The 16,737-nt window shown below is 42.1% G+C and overlaps 1 long non-coding RNA gene across 1 annotated transcript in view; it reads left to right on the top strand.

Moving 5' to 3' along the window:
• Positions 1–8,213, top strand: part of LOC137149280 (uncharacterized) — a 30,180-nt gene extending 21,967 nt beyond the window's left edge. Inside the window, exons 2-3 of the long non-coding RNA XR_010918714.1 lie at positions 7,002–7,062; positions 7,523–8,213. This is a non-coding gene — a long non-coding RNA (uncharacterized lncRNA). The remainder of the gene's footprint in view (positions 1–7,001; positions 7,063–7,522) is intronic.
• Positions 8,214–16,737: the final 8,524 nt, after the last annotated feature.

Raw genomic sequence — 16,737 nt, 5'->3', positions numbered from 1 at the left:
GTTCCTGGTTGTTTTTCCCCCAAGTGCAGCAGGCAGGGCTATTCTGCCAGCTATAGGCCTCTGACCCCAGAGGAATGGTATCCCTTATACCTTCGCATACCACCCTCCCTTGAGTTGGCCTGTCAGGGTCCCATCTTCTTCAGTTCTTGAAAGAAAGTATACATTCCAGGGGTCCTCCCTGGCCAATGCTCTATTTGAAATTGAAAAGGCTGTAAAGGCTAAGTACCAAGGTCTCACATGGGTATTTGAGACCTTCATGGTTTGGAGCCAACTTACTGCTGCATGGCAGGGCCAGCCCTAGACCAAATGGCATCTCCATCCCTCCTTTTGCTAAACTTTTGAATACCTTATTTTTTATTCCATTTGTAGCCCATTGCATGACTTTGATCCATGATTTGCATGCATGATTTATCCTTGCTAATTTCTTAGTAATAGGACTTCTATCATTTATGCTTCACTCCTCAATTTCTTCTGGGACAATTGTTACTGCCTAAAGCCCGGTCTATGTTGTTCTGTTTCAGATACTTTCCCATCGAATTTGACCCTTGCTGCAAACTAGATTGCAGTTGAGCTTTCTGCTTCCTATCCTGAGCTCCTGAAGGGTTCTTTGGGGCATCTTTTATTTTCTACAGGGGAAAATAGACAGTATTAGGAAGAGCAAAAGTCTATGTTCTGCAGTCTTAGAAAGTCATCAGACATTACGTGTTAAGCATGGCAAAAGTAGTAACTGTATTTATTTTATATTGTTGTGTAGATAGGGGTTCGATAGATATCTCTGGTGTCTCATTAAATATGTCCTTTATTAGTCACTACTTACACTCCACGTCTTAAAACACAAGTGCACTTTCAAAATTACACAATAAAACAAGGTTCACAATTTTGTAACTGGGCTCTCACTTCACTTCAAGTTCACTTTCTTCTTATCTCACTGATTGACTGGTGACACCCCACCCCTTATATATGTGTGAGGGCATGGCTGACAACATTCTAGGAGGTTCAAGGCAATTGTAGCTCTCAAAGTCTGGAAGGTTCTACGAGATTCTAAAAAGGTCCAGAACATTCTAGGAGGTTAGTGAAAAATAAATCCACATACGGAATACCTGAAACCTTTTACTTCAAACATTCTATTTTTCTTTTTGTCACTATAAGACGGGCTTCGGCCCGGTCTGGTCATTGCGGCCCTTCCTCCGGCCCGGGCTCTGAGGAAGGCCACCACGCCTTCTAAAAAAGGGGAATGTTAGCGTCCATAGGAGTCGTAGTCCAGGCCCTCAGGCAGGGCGGACTGTCAAGTAGTCTATCGCACTGGCCCTCAGGCAGGGCGGGCAAGCACGCAGTGTCCTCTGGTCAGTAGTGCAAGGGACTGTAATCACTCCCTGGGTGGCGAGGACAAGGGGGGAGGGGAGGGAGATGCAGGCCCACCCAACTCCACTGTGTCCCAGCCCAGGGCCCTAGCAGTGGCAAATGCATTGCCACTGAGTTGGCGGGGCTCCCGCCACAACACGCCAAAGGGGTCTTGCCCCTGTCTCAGCCACAGCTGTGGCTGTCCCTGGGCCACTTCCTCCCCATATCCCCAGGTACCTGTCTCCTCCGGGTTCTCAGGACCGCTGAGGTACACAGCCCATGGCAGGCTCACCAGTCCCTCTTTGTCCACCAGCAGCAAGGCGGGGAGCTCCTTGGCGGAGGGCAGCTCCTCTAGGTCGCAGGGTCCTAGGGTTCCTCTGCAGAGGGAAATTCCTCCAGGTCACAGGGCTCCGGGGTTTCTGCGTCAGGCAGCTCCTCCAGGTCCGGGCCGGCCTCCCAGGGTATCCCCCAGCCCTCAGGCTCGGGGGGCTCGGTCCAATCGCTGGGGCCCAGAGGCCTGGTCAGTTCTTGTGGTCTGGTGGCCTGGCCGAGTCCAGTGTAGGTGGCCCAGAGGCCCTATCCAGTCTCAGGGGCCCAGTCACTTGGGCTGTTCCCGGGGCCTCTGCTCTGGGAGGCACTCGCTTGGGGCAGAGACCCGGCTAAGTTCAGGCCTTCGCTGCAGTCGGTGGGACGATACGTCTGCCTCTGGCGGCAGCCTGTTCTCACTGAGCTGTGGGGCCTGCTTTTTATACTCCCAGCCCCAGCTGAGGCTCTGCCCCTCTGCCAGATTGGCTGGCTGGCGAGACCTATCACTCGCAGGCTACCTGGTTGCCGGGCAGACTGGTCTGCCAGCCCTTCCACTATCTGGTCTGGTCGTTGCGGCCCTTCCTCGGGCCCAGGTTGTGAGGAAGGCCACTGCACCTTCCTACAGTCACTAACAACGAAAACAGCCCCCCAAGCCTAGCACCCCAACTGGTCACCTAGGTTGCCTGGCCCTAAATCCAGCCCTGCTGCATGGTCAATGATTCAGACAAAGGGTGTTCCAAACAGGTAGTATCTCAGTGCCTTTTTTTGGCCCAGTGTATGGCCATGCATTCTTTCTCCAGCACAGAGTATCAGGTTTCCCACTCTAGGAGCTTTTTATTTATATAAAGGATAGGGTGCTCTTGTCCATGGACGGTTTGGGATAGCACTGCACCCACAGCGCACTGCCAGGCATCTCTTTGTAGAATGAATTCTCAAGAGAAATCAGGACTGTGCTGTAATGGCTTGTTGCATATCCTCTGTTTAATTTTCTGAAATCCTTGTTTACATTGGGGGAACCATGTAGCTTGTTAAAGGGATGATTTTTTTTAGCAATGTCGCTAAGAGATACGGCTAATAAGGCAAAATTGGGCACAAACCTTCTGTAGTACCCTGCTAGGCACAGTAAGGCCTGGATCTGCTTTTTAGTTCTTGGTATGGGTCTTTTGCTAGGGCCTCAGCTTTGTCCACTAGGGGTTGTACCTTTCCATTCCCTACTAGATAGCCTAAATATTTGGTTTCCCATTTTTCCCCCTTGCACTTCTTTGGATTTTCTGTTAAATGGGCCTCCTATAGGGCTTGAAGGACAGCTGCTAGGTTCTGAAGGTGGATGGTTCGGTCCCCACTGTAGACCACCACATCATCTAGGTAGGCTGTGACATAGCAATGATGGGGCCCTAAAACCTGGTCCATCAGTCTTTGAAAGGTGGCCAGGTCCTCATGCAATTCAAAAGGCATGGTAACAAATTGGAATAGGCTCACCAAGGTAGAAAAGGTGGGGTTGTTTTCCCATCAAGAGTAAAAGGAATTTTCCAATAGCCGTTAGTTAGATCTAATGATGTGATAAAGCAGGTGTGACTGAGGCGATCCAGCAGATTATTGACTTGGGGCATCGGATATGCATCAAATTCAGAAATGGCATTTATCTTACAGAAATCTGCACAAAATCAGACAGTCCCTCTGGCTTTGGTACCAAAACCACTGGACTACACCAGGGGCTACTGGACTCTGATTACTCCCAGTCTTAACATTTCCTGTGCTTCCTGAACTAATGGGGTTACGCCTCATGGGATTTGATATAAACTTCTTAGTGGGCTTGGGCCGTGGTGAGTTCATCCCAGTAGTGGGGAAAACACCACTTTGTAAACTCTCAGGATACTGTTTATTTGTCTTCTCTGCCTATTAGTCACACTCTCCCCAAGTGGCATCTTCTCTATCCCATTTTTCACCAGCTTAGGGAACTGAAGCCCCAGATCCTCTTCTCTGTCCTCTGGATGGATGAAGAAGCTTTCCTGTACCTTCCAGGGTTTTAAACAGATTTACATGATAAATCTGCTATTGTTTTCACTGGCCTAGGCATTGAATTTCATAATCTACTGGCCCCACTTGATGAAGCACTTCATAGGGGCCCTGCCATTTGGCCAGGAACTTGCTCTCCAAGCTGGGAAGGAGTAGGAGCACTCAGTCTTCTGACTGGAATTCCCTGTCTTTAGCCCCTATATTGTTGCATCTGGGTCTGTTTGGCCTGAAAAAGGTTATTTTGGGCAAAATGGCCTACGTGTTCTAACCTTTCCCTTATTTGAAAGACATTGAAAGACATTGGTAGCATGGGTGAGGTGAGCTTCCCAAAATTCCCTAACCAAATTTAACACTCCTTGGGACTGTCTCCCATAAAGAAACTTGAAAGGGAAGAAGCCAATGGAGGCCTGTGTTACCTCCTGCACTGCAGACAAAAGATAAGGGAGCAGTAGGTCCCAATCTTTGGCCTCTGCTCTCACAAACTTTTTTAACATACCTTGAGGGTCTTATTGAACCACTCCACTAGACCATTCATTTGGGGATGGTAGACTGAGGTCCAGAGTGGTTGTACTTTCAGCAGTGCCTACACTTGTTAGAGCATCTGGGACATGAACTATGCCCCTTGATCAGTGATCACTTCTGATGGAAGGCCAACCTGGTAAAACACTTGGAGTAGCTCTTATGCTAGGGTGGAGGCAAAAGTGTTTTGTAAGGGAATTGCATCTGGATATTGGGTGGCATAGGTCAAAAGTATGAAAATAAACTTGTAACCTTAGGTGCTGTTCTCCAGAAGGTCTATTATATCAATCCCTACCTGCTCAAAGGGGGTTGTGATGAAGAGTAAGGGGAGTAGGGGTATGAGAGGAGCTTGACCCCATCCCTTTGGAACTATTTTTGGGCAAGCGGGGCATGATATGCAGAAATCAGTTACTTCTTTATATATCCTTGGCCAAAAGAATCAGGCCAACAATCTTTCTTGGGTATTTGCCTTACCTAGGTTTCCAGCCATGGGAAGAGAATGGGCTAGCCAAAGGAGCTCCTGCCAAGTGGGTATGGGGACCAGAAGTTGATATGTGGGCCCTACAGTTTGGGAATGTCTCTCTACTCAGTACAAAATCTCATCCTGTAATTCAAACCAGATTGCCACACCCTGATTCTATCAATCCCTCCATTGTGTCTGGCCCTATTTTACCAAGACCATGAAGGGCCTTCGGATCAGTTCTGTTGGTTGGTTTGTATTCTCCCTGTCTGGCCAAAGATGCATCCTAAATAGTTGCATTCCATCATAATGCATTCCCTTGGGATGTGCCTGAGTTGTCCATAGTGATCCTGGCCCTTCACAGGGGGGTGGTGGTGGTCCCTTGAAAGTCCAGGACTTTGGGGCCCCTGTTCATGGCATGGGGGCCTGAGGTAGGGGTAAAGTTTTGGGCGCTCAAGGCAGGCCAGTACTGCAACCCTTGCTGGGTTGGTAGTTTATCGGCTTTTGCTGCCACTCTCAATGTGGCTGGTCCACCGGGAGACTGTCCTTCCCATTCTTAGGTAATTCAGCCTCTAAAAACCTCTCAGTTGTCTTGACTGCCTCCACAGTGGAGCAAGGCAAAACTGCCTCACCAACGGCAGTGCAAACCTGGGGAGAATGTGCAGTTATTTTTCTAGGACAATATTGTCCAAGAGTTCTGCTACTGTCTTGGCCTCTGGGTTTAGCCATCAGGTAGCCAAGTCCTGAAACTGTTGAGCTACTGCCCCAGGAGTGTGCCCATTAAGGAATGTCTCCAACTGAAATTTCTTATAAGCTTCTGTAGAAAGACTGATATGATCCATGATGGTTGCCTTTAGTATTGTATAGGATTGTGCCTCATCTACACTCTGTGCCTGATAAGCTGCTTGGGTTTTTCTGTTGAGGTACAGGGCCAGTCGCACAACCCAGGAACTCCTCCCACAGGTGGTCAGGTAGGCCTCCGGGTTATCACTGATGCCTATCTTGGAAAAGGTGAGAGTGGGTGAAGCTCTGGGGCAGGCCTCTCCTCCGTGGCTGTTCCCATCTCTTGACAACTGCTGTGAGAGCAAGCGAGCCATTTCTACTTGGAACTGTCTGTTCCGCTCATACTTGGACAGCTGGGCTTCCTGCAAGAGCTGCTGGGTGGCCAGGAGTGCCTCCTGAAACCGGCAGTTCCTTTCATTCTCCACCAGCTTTTGATTCACCATTAGTCAGTTAGTTTCCAGCAGGGTTTGTTGTTTTTATTTTAAGCCTTCTTAAGAAATCAAAACCTCACAGACTCTTTCTTTCCCCAAAGTCTGTGCAGACTGAATAGTTGCTTCCCCAAATCTGTCCCTCACACAGGTAAGCTCAACAACCCAGAATTTCCTGGTTGTTACTTCAGAGCCCTGGTAATAAAAGGACTTCACACAGTCTCCTTCTGTCCATTTGGTTTCTGGAGCAATTCCTTTCTGCAGTTGCTCTAGCAGCAGTCCATTGGGAGCATCGCAACTAGCCTCAGCTCTCTGAAGGATATTGCCCTCTCCCACATCCATTCCTGCTGCCTTCTTTTATGAGGATCAGCCAGTTAAGATCCAGTTCTTTTCTCAGGTGCAGCAGACGAGGCTAATCAGCCAGCTGCAGGCCTCTGGCCACAGAGGAATGGTATCCCTTATACCTTCACAGGTCCTTTTGAGTCTTAAGTCTACTGGAGTTCAAGTTAATGTAATTTACATGCTGATGATGTAGAAGAGAGATGTGTAACAAGAAAAGCAACAAACAGAAGGCTGTACGTAAGAGGGCATAAGTTGCAATCATTATAACAGTGCTTTATTGAATACTATATTGACTCTTATTTCAAACACACGTCCCCTTACACATCAACAATTCAAATACCTCAAATCCGAAGGCAGCCGAAAGACATACAAGCAACATATCAAATGCATTGAGTCAGATAAATCAAGTCTATTTAATGCTATTGGACAAATATGTAGGTACAGATAAGTCTCCAATAGCTTTATGCATTCATTGTAATGCTCACTATTGTTTCTCCTGTATGCTTCATTCTTTGTATTATAACTGAAAGGATATCTGCCATCACACACTTCACTATTGAATTAGAGGTTGCTGGTATTGTAAATATTTTTGACATGTAATGCTATCACTTCTTTCTTTTTTATGTCTCCTATTTATATTCGTACCTAACTAAATTGACATTCTGTTTATGAGAATCATCACACCAGGTTTCAGTTATGTCCAGTATATCATTCTTGCCTACTTACTATACTCCTTGCATTTCTGTACAGACATTTTATTAGGGCTAATGTTTGACTTTTTTTGTCTTATTCACCATTTGTTTCAGGACAACTCCATCTCCTGCTTTACTTTGTGTGCTGTAAATACTGGCCAGAAGATTACCTCAGGTAAGAAAAAGTACCTTTTCTACTCCTTTCCTACCTTTATTTAAATTCTGCTGAGCAGGCCCTATTACTTTTGAATATAGGAAGTTAGTACTCCTTCAGTTTACGTGGAGGACGTCAAATCCCAGTTGACTGTCACCAGAAAAGCTATACCAGTATCTATCAGTTCAAATCCCTCTTCTCTTCACTATTACTGCCTTCATCAGTTGGTCTCCAGTATTAATCTTCTTCAGTTAGTGCAGAAGAACCTCAGATATTATCTAGAAGGCCCCCCCTGTCTTTTCTTTTCATTCCATATCCTTTAAGTGATCAATAAACATATCAAGTCTTCCGTTCCTTTTTATGTTTTTTACCATATGGACTTTAAATGGTAGTAATTCCCTGGAATTCTTTAAGATATCAAACATCCTTTTTGTGACATGCTTTACCCTGTACCAAAACCATTTTGTTTATTTTTATCCAGAACACAGATATCTTGGCCAAAGTTCACTAGTCAACAATCAAGATTACTAAGCACTTCCTTCCTTTCAGGGCTCAAATACTCATGTCCAATAGCTGGATTACTGACCTACCGTGGGCTCCTCTTATTTTTATTTATTTTTTTTTGTAAAAGACAGAATGTTGGTTATGACTATAAAGGTAAAATAATACTTTGTATTTATAGAGCAGCTTCCATCTGAGGATGACAATGTACTGTATAAGCAATCCATTAGCTTAACAGCAACCCTCTGAGATAAGCATAACCCCCATTTTACCAATGTGGAAATCGTGTGAATTGGCATAGCTGGCCCTGTGTATTTAAAATACAATTTCAGATTATTTTCCTTGCATGGACCAAGCACTCTACTGTCTGTTCTATGTATATATGAATAAATAAGTATAATAATATAACTTGGTTAACCAAATAAACTGCTTTATTTAATAATCTGTGAAATTTCTCTTTTCCTATTTCAATGTTTAAAAATTATAATGAAAATGGTTTTATGCACATTTATTAATCCTGAAAAGAACAAGTGTAAAAAAAATTGTAAATTCTGAATGTTTTTTAAACATATTGTTCTGATTTCTGAAGACATACTCTTGCTTAAATGTATTTTTTGGGCCAGCGCCAGGTGCTTTCTGTTCCCTGGAGCTGAATCTATGGACGTCAGATACTGAGAAACCTTACATATAATAAAAGTGTAAGAGATGCCAGGCCTGATTCTAATTATAATTGACACCCATTTTAAGGCCCTTCACACTGACACAGTATAAATGAGAATCAGGCCCTCAGAACATATTCATATGAAAGATTAACGTTAAAATTCTGTTTAGCTCACCCTTGTTAAAAATGTCTGAGAAAAAGAAAGTGTTTACATAACCACTGAGATACTGCATATTTTATCTGAAGTCTGCTGTATAAAAATAGTGATTGATTTTTCCAGATTAAGGGTAAATTAGCAGGAGATGTGCATCAAGGACTCTTACGTATGTACCCGTTTGCAACAAAGATACTTACTATTCAAATTTAAATTGGATTTCCATGGTTTTGGCTGTAGGGCTTGCAAGGCTCAACTCTGCAGACTCTTGTCTTGAATCAGACAACAAATATACTTACCTAGGAGATTTGAAGACAGATCTTTGCCAAAGGGTCTGTGTCATTTGCACCCAGACCTTTACTCAGTTTAGCTGGTCTTGTGTCAATGTGATGAGGTTTCAGCATATGATACCTCACTCATTGTGACCAGAGTTTGTTCCTATTATTGTGTATCCAATCTGGGAACAGAAACATAAAATCTGAACATCTTTTTCCTGTTTATATTCCATGTGACTTTTTCCCCCTGCAATGAAAATACTTAAGAGGAACTTTGATTTCATGTTTCTATCTCCAAATATACATGCAGCCCTGGGTATGAAATATGAAACTATTGTGCTACAACATTGCTGTGATAAAATGTCACTAAATGTGGAGTAAGTGACTCTGAGATGAACCCTTTGGTAATATGCTGTGGGACAAGAGGTCATGCCTCATGTGGCCCAGAATGACAGTGTGGCACTACCACCACAATATGGGTTTGAGAGCCAGTTTGGAAGTCTGTTCTCTAATTCAGTGACCTCACCTCAATAGGAACTGTCTAAACAGTGAAGGCAACTGAAGACATCTAGATTTATTTATAGTGCTCTCATGCAGTGAGGCTCTCTGAAGATAAGGGAAGTAGAAATTACAGATGACCAGTAATGGCAAAATAAAACAGCAATCATAGTTTACATATACACTGAAGAGAAACCAAAGTACTTTTCAAAGAGGGTTACCAATAGCTCAGTGATTCTAACCTTTTCCATACCAGGATCGCCCTCCTATCTACAGGATCTGACTAGAGTCTCCCCTCCTATTTAGCAATCTGGGCAGGACAGAACGGTTGTGACCCTCCTGGTTGAGAATCCTGCAATAGCTCTTACCTCCAAGATTCCTATCCTCAACTGCTAATTGGAGAAGGAGAATGTGGTTTTCATGATCACTTGGTATCATAAAAAGAAATTATTAAAATGTATTTTAAAAGAAAGGAAAAAGTATTATCCAGGAATTAATATTATTTTAAATTGCTTATTGTTTAAAACAGACACCCATGCATAGGTTTCAGCAGCCTGTTGGGTGTTGCAAGTCAAGATGAGAAGAAATAAAGAATTCACTACATAAAAACGAACTATTGGCCTATTTTGTCTCCTGCCTACAGCAGTGATGTTTTAAAGACAATGCCCCTGTCCTAAATGCTAGAAACTGGTAACTGTGCAGTTCTGTATATAGTGGAAATAATGGTTTCTTAGACTCTCAGACTATAACCTGAAGGACATGATTTCATTACCTCTATCATTACCTTGGCTTCTATTACAAATACTATACTATTCGTGATCATATTGTGCAGCTCAATTTAAAAATTGTCACCACTTTCTCCTGCAAGAACTCTGTAACGAAACTTGCGTAGAACCAGACTGCTCTATGCTTGCTCAACCCAGTGCTTTTCCAGTCCTTCGCTTTCATAATCACTAAGTTTATTCACAGATTTTGACAAAAGCAAAAATGTAAAATAATCCAAGAAATTGGTCATATTGAGGCCATGATCCTGCTAATCTTTGCGTGGAGTACAATGCGATTGGTGCACTCTGCAAGAAGTGCTAGCGGTGGCTACATGAGGGCACAGGTAAAGTGGAGTGCTAGGATAGCTCTAAAATTCTGTGCTCAGTGCTCAAAACCCTAGTACACCTATTTTCTTACAAGTATTGCAATGCAAAAAAGAGACAAAATGCAGGCCAATAATGAGTGAATGTGAAGAGACGTGGTCTTAAGCATGATTCTCATCATGCTAATAATGTGCTTAGACACATGTTCTGCTCTGAGGCCGCAATCCTGCACTGTAATACACATAGGTGGATCCTTGTGACCGATGGAGCCCCATTGACTTCACTGAGACTCCGCACGGTTGCAGGGATCTGCCCATACAACTCACTTTCAGGATTGGGGCCTCAGTCTCACCCCTTTGAGCCACCTTTGTACTACCTCTGATTCTGTGATAGCTGTGTTCTAGCCCAGTACCTCAGCTGAAGTTATAGCAGCCACGTATCAGGTCTTAAACATCTTGTTATAAAGCAATAGAAATACTTGTGTATGTATCACAGCATAGATGTATTACACAGTCTGACACAACCAGTAACAGTCATTTTATTTTAGTTACTGATTTCGTCGTGAATATATTTCACATAATTTGTAACACTTTTACATCAGGGGAGCTGGTACTGGGATCAATGATCATCTTTTCCCAGGATCTTCAGACAATAGCAAAGAGAAGCATGTAAATGGGTTGCCTTCATCAGCACTTGGTGTGGTATACCATAGGCTGGCCCTTTAATTTGTAAGGGGTTTACTGGTCCTGCTTGCAGGCTAGGGGCCTCTGTAGGGAAGAGTTTGATCAGAAACAATCTGCTAAGAGCCAGGCTACAGCAAGGTGAGTTGAGTTGTGCCTCTCTGCCTTAGGGAGCAGCCTATTTTCTCTCTATTTTTTGGCTCTTCTTGGTTAGGGTTCTGGATTTTAAGCAACAAAATAATGGTGTGTTGCATACTGAAAGATAAAAAACATAAGTTACTCTAACTTCTCTGTTTGTATGCTGTGAACATAACACTTGGCTCACAGTGTCTCACTTTAATTTGTCTTCTCTATTAGTTGGGGCTTGTTTTTATAAAGTATCATTTAACTGTAGACTTGACTGCTTGATGAAATTATTCAGATGTTTAAAGTAAAAAAATCTTCACCTTTACACGAGATGTCTGATATATAGCATTATCCATGCTCATATTTGATATCCAATATTTTTGGGTTAAGGCATTTAATACCCCGATTAAAATATTGATTGGATTGTAATTGCAAGGAATATTTTTTCCTTTGGAAACTGATTCTATCCTTTGCATTTTTCCAGCCCTCTGGTAGCTGTCCCCCCATTCTCTCCAGGATTAATTGTCAGTATTACAGGAAGTTCGTTAACAAATTCCCTATACGCCGTAGGGCTGGACTGACTGATTTGTAATGCTTCACGTGCAGCTGGACTGGCTGACTTGTAGCGTTCACATTTTCCAAATGTTTCCTTACCTGTATTTTAGCAACAGCAATTTTGCACAAGCTCTTTATTACTACCTAGTAGTACAAACCCCTTTTAAAATTTATTTTCTAAAGACAGATTTAAAAATTCTTAGCTATTTCTGCCTGTGCAACCTTAATTCAGCCTCCTTGTGTGTATGCATAATGATACAGTCTTTAATTACAAGATCAAACTATTTTTTCACAGGAATCCTGCCTCATTCAGTCTACATATGGACAAACAAGAGGGCAAAATTAAGATTGTATGAGCAACCATAAAGCTGGCATTTCCTAACTTTCAAGGGCTTATCTTTACAAACTAAATAGCATTATTTTAAGTTAATTTTACGTATGTAATAGAATATACAAGGTGTTGAATGTGGCTGGTAATGCTGCTGGAGCAACATTAACTTTTGGAATTTCCTGATTCAGAGATGGATCTCACAACTTTAATGGTCCATTAACACTAGTTCTCATTTATGACATTGCCTACAAAAAGACACATCAAAGAAGTCCATAAGAATGGCTATAATAGGTTGGACCAATGGTCTGTCTAGCCCAGGATCCTGTCTTCCCACAGTGGCTGGTGCCAAATGCTTCAGAGGGAGTGAACAGAACAGAGCAATTTATCAAATGATCCACCCCGTCATCCAGTCCCATCTTCTACCAGTCAGAAATTTAGGGACACCCAGAATATGCGGTTGTGTCCCTGACTATCTTGGCTAATAGCCATTAACAGACAATCCTCCATGAATTTAGCTAATTCTTTTTTTAACCCAGTTATACTTTTGGCCTTCACAACATCCATGTGCCTAGCTATGCAGCCACAAAAACTTTTGGAGCAGTAGTTGGTGGCAGAGAAGTGGCATGTTCAATAGACCAAAGGTGGTATGCCACCTCATGTCACTTTTTCAGAAGCAGTAAAGCATGAGCTTCCAGACTGATGCTGTAGCCAAAAGAACTAATGTGATCTTGGGCTGCATAAACAGGGGAGTCTTGAGTAGGTGCAGAAAGGTTATTTTACTTCTGTATTTGGCATTGATGCAACCACGGCTGGAATAGTGTGTCCAGTTCTAGTGCCCACAATGCAAGATGGATTTTGACAAATTGGTGAGGTTTAGCGAAGAGCCCTGAGAATGATTAAAAGGTTAGAAAACATAGTGATAGACTGAAAGAGCTCAATCTATTTAATTTAACAAAGAGAAGGTTAAAGGGTGACTTGATTACAGTCTATACGTATCTACATGGGGAACCAATATTTAATAATGGGCTCTTCAATCTAGCAGAGAAAGCTATAACACAATCCAATAGCTGGAAGTTATTGAAGCTAGACAAATTGAGACTGGAAATAATGCATACATTTTTAATAGTGAGAGTAATTAATCATTGGAACATTTTACCAAGGGTCATGGTGATTGTCCATCACTGACAATTTTAAAATTAAGATTGCATGTTTTTTCTAAAACATGTGCTGTAGGAATTATTTGGGGGAAGTTCTATGGCCTGTGGTAGACAGGAGGTTAGACTAGATGATCCCAATGGTCCCTTCTGGCCTTGGAATTTATTAATCATACCTTCTAACCAGTCCCTCTGTATCTGCTAGATAGAGCAGTGGCTGAACCAATCTCTCTTTTTATTGGTTAAAACTAGTACCCTAAACTGTTTTTAGAGATGAACAGGTAGCCAGTGCAGATCCTGCAGGCATGGTCCCAGTGTGATAGCTGACTTATCAACTGGGCTGCTGCACTCTACATAGGTTTTAGATTCCAGTTATAGATAGCTTAATCAAACATTTTCTGTGTTAATTTATTTCCCATTGTCCTAAACTTTTTTAGCTCCCATGTTCTTGGTAGTAGTAGGTTTTCAGAACTCAGACTTCATACACAGCTGCAACTCTCTAGGCTCTTATTTTTTGTATAAATATAATTTGGAAGGACAGTTCTAAATCACGGGGCATTGTCCAATTGACCTATCAAAAATCTTAATCCTATTGACTAGAATCTCAGAAAATAGAAAGGGAACAAGCTAAGAAAGCCAATTTCACTCTCTTGAGAAGTTTCATACCTATTCGTTACTATTTAGAATGATTTTGGAGGATTCTAGGAGAGATTTGGACTAGGAGAATATTGGGTGGGAAGAAGAGTGGCTAGAATCTGAGGAATGAATAAGGGAAATTGGAGATTGGAGGGGTTGAAGGTAGGAACAACACAGGGAAAGGATAAGGTTACTTGTGTGTCTTAACTATGCATTTCTGTGCTTTTAAATGTTTGGGTTTCTTTTAAATGTAATCTTAATTTTGAATTCCCTTGTTTTCTAAGGTTTGCTAATTTGATAACTACAACATTCTTGTGAAGTTGTTAAAGTTACTGATATGTACTCTCAACCTTAAATACAGTTTAATAAAGTTTTTTTGTTTGGAATATCAATAAGCCAAGCTCCCATCACATGAATCTCATCTAGAGCATTACAAGAGTCCTTTTGTCACTTTTAATTTTGCTCTAGTTATTGAATTAAAAAAATCAGACTAGACAAATTTTCCATTTGATAAGAAAGATGTTCTATTTAAACTAGTATGTATAAAACTGAAATGGACTTATTAATTTAGATATCACATCCTCTGATAACAGGAATAATTGCTATGGTTTACATTGCTATGGTTTACATGAAACCTTACAGTGTAAATAGAAAGAGCAAAAATATGCCTCAGGATCTTTAGAAACTTTCAAATGTCTGCAGTCCAATGGAACTAGTACCACTTTCTGATTAACATTGTATTTGACCAGTACTTCATTAACTTTCTGAACCTGTGTCTAAACTTAGATGGAGTATTTTCGTTACTTTTTATAACAAAAGTCACCAATGGTTGAGAGCAATCTGATAATTTCAAACCATTATAGAAAAATTCATATTTAAAATGTTTGCAGTTCCTTTCTTATCACCATCAGACATCAGTACATAGAATATATTACCATCAGTATGTGCTGCACTATTGTTTCAAATGTACTAAGATAAAGATCATCTTTAAGGGCTCTCCAATTATCTTTTTTGCTCAGGTATGAATCTGATGATGAGTATGCAGCTCCAGTTTCATTCTGGTATGGTGAGGAGTAAGAAATCTCTTTAAAATTGTAAACTGGGGATAAGGATACTTACCTTTGTAAAGTGCTTTGAGATTTATGCATGAAAAGTGCTAGGTGTTGATATTGAAACTGGGGTGTAGACTAGATTTTTTTTTTAGTAGGTTTGACTTAGCAATTTATTGGCAGCATTTCTGTCATCTTTTTCTTCAGCTCTGCTTTCTTTTAACATCCATCCTGTTCTTTGGTTCTCTACACTCCTTCTCTTCTATCTGGGCCTCACCATCCTTATTGTTTTGGTTGCTATCTCCCTTTTCCTGACCCATTGTTTCAATGTTTAATAATTCTTAGCAATCATTACATTTTTCAATTTACTAATCTGTCTTCATAATATGTAGGTAAGAATTATTATCCCTATTTTAAAGAGAAACTGAAGTAGAGAGATCAAAATCTAATTTTCTTAAATCTTTCACATGTACAAAAGGCCGTTTGGGCCAATCTATTGGATCCAGAGGGAGTTAGGCACCCCTGAGGCTTTTCAAAGCTGGCATTTGGTTTTGCCTAAGTTCCCTAAGCATTTTGGGCTCCAAAGAGGTGAGTTTAGCATGGGGTTAGTGGTGAGAGCTCAGTCAATATCAAAAGTGGCCAGATGCTGACTTTTGTTTTTGCTAGGGGGTGCCGGTGGGTGTGGGGGGAAGAGGTGGAGCAAAGGCAGAGTCTCAGGGGAAGAGGTGGAGAAGGGGCAGGAAGAGGTGCAGCACGGACAGGGCCATAAGGGGAAGAGGCTGAGTGAGAGCTGGGCCTTAGGGAGGAGTGCAGGTAGGGCTACAGTCTGGGTGCCAGTGGCTCCCTCACTTCTCAGGAGCTTCAGAGGCGGTGGGACAGCACACTTCCAAAGGGAGGTGCACCACATCCTGCCACCCATGCTGCCACCTCTTTTTTTCTGTGGGTGCTTGAACCCCAGAGCACCCACAGAGTCGGCACCTACTGGTCAAACTTAATTGTCTCAGCCACAATTAAGCCAGGATATACAGGTTAAGATGGTGAAGCAGCACCCCCTTTTTGGCTGCCTTGCAATGTGTGCACCCTGTGATTTCTCTCTGCACTCAATAATTTACACCCGCCCACCCCAGATTATGGGTGAGCACGATAGAAAGAGATAATTAATTTTCTAAACCTTGTTAGGATCAGGATAGGGAAAGGAGGAGAGTTAGGAATAGAATAGGCTACTGAAGAGGAGATTGGATTGGCACAGAAGGGGCACTTATATTAGCATGCAGGTGGAGGATTGGCTGAGTGCACATTTCCCCTTATATGCCCAGTTCCAAGAACTGATTTTCAAAATACAATCATGTGGCATGTTCTGCTTTTAAAATTCCCCTTATTTTCTGAGTTTGTAAAACAGGTTGGCCACATCCTCTTCAGAGCACCTACTGGAGGCCCTTTGGGGTGGCTTGGAGATCCACATGTGAGGTGGGGGCAGACAGACTGGGAGACAGGTATGCGATATGCATTTGTCTCCACTGTAATCAGTGTAGAATCCACTCAGAAATCAATGTCAGGATTAGTATTTAAGAAATTCCTGCTTTCTACACCTGTTCTCAGACTACTGGATCATATACCTCTCCAAGTTACTCTCTCCAAAATGTGTCTTTCTAAGGTACTCCACAACACACCAAAATATCCTTTTGTTACCAGGTATTTGAAATTGCTACTGGTACTGATGTAATGAGGAAAGCACTACTGTGCAGGCTTCATTGCATTGATTTAATGCTGCAAAATGTCCTTCCATTGCTAAACAAAAAAGTGAGCTTCAGTATTCTTAGAGTCCTGAATTCATTTTAGTCCCTAAAGTACTTTTGTCTAATTTTCTAATTTCTAATAGTATATACTGCTTTTTCAAACATTCACCAAAATCTTAAAAGAAAAAATAATTTAAAATAATTAAGTCCATAGTTTAACATGGAGTTATCATCCTTATTAATTCACAAATG

This window comes from Emydura macquarii, unplaced genomic scaffold (assembly GCF_026122565.2).
Source record: "Emydura macquarii macquarii isolate MOO-44397 ecotype Brisbane River unplaced genomic scaffold, CSIRO-AGI_Emac_v2 contig_719, whole genome shotgun sequence".
Classification (NCBI taxonomy): Eukaryota; Metazoa; Chordata; order Testudines; family Chelidae; genus Emydura; species Emydura macquarii.
Note: the sequence above shows the minus strand (reverse complement) of the source record. Positions and strands in the feature narration are given on the sequence as shown.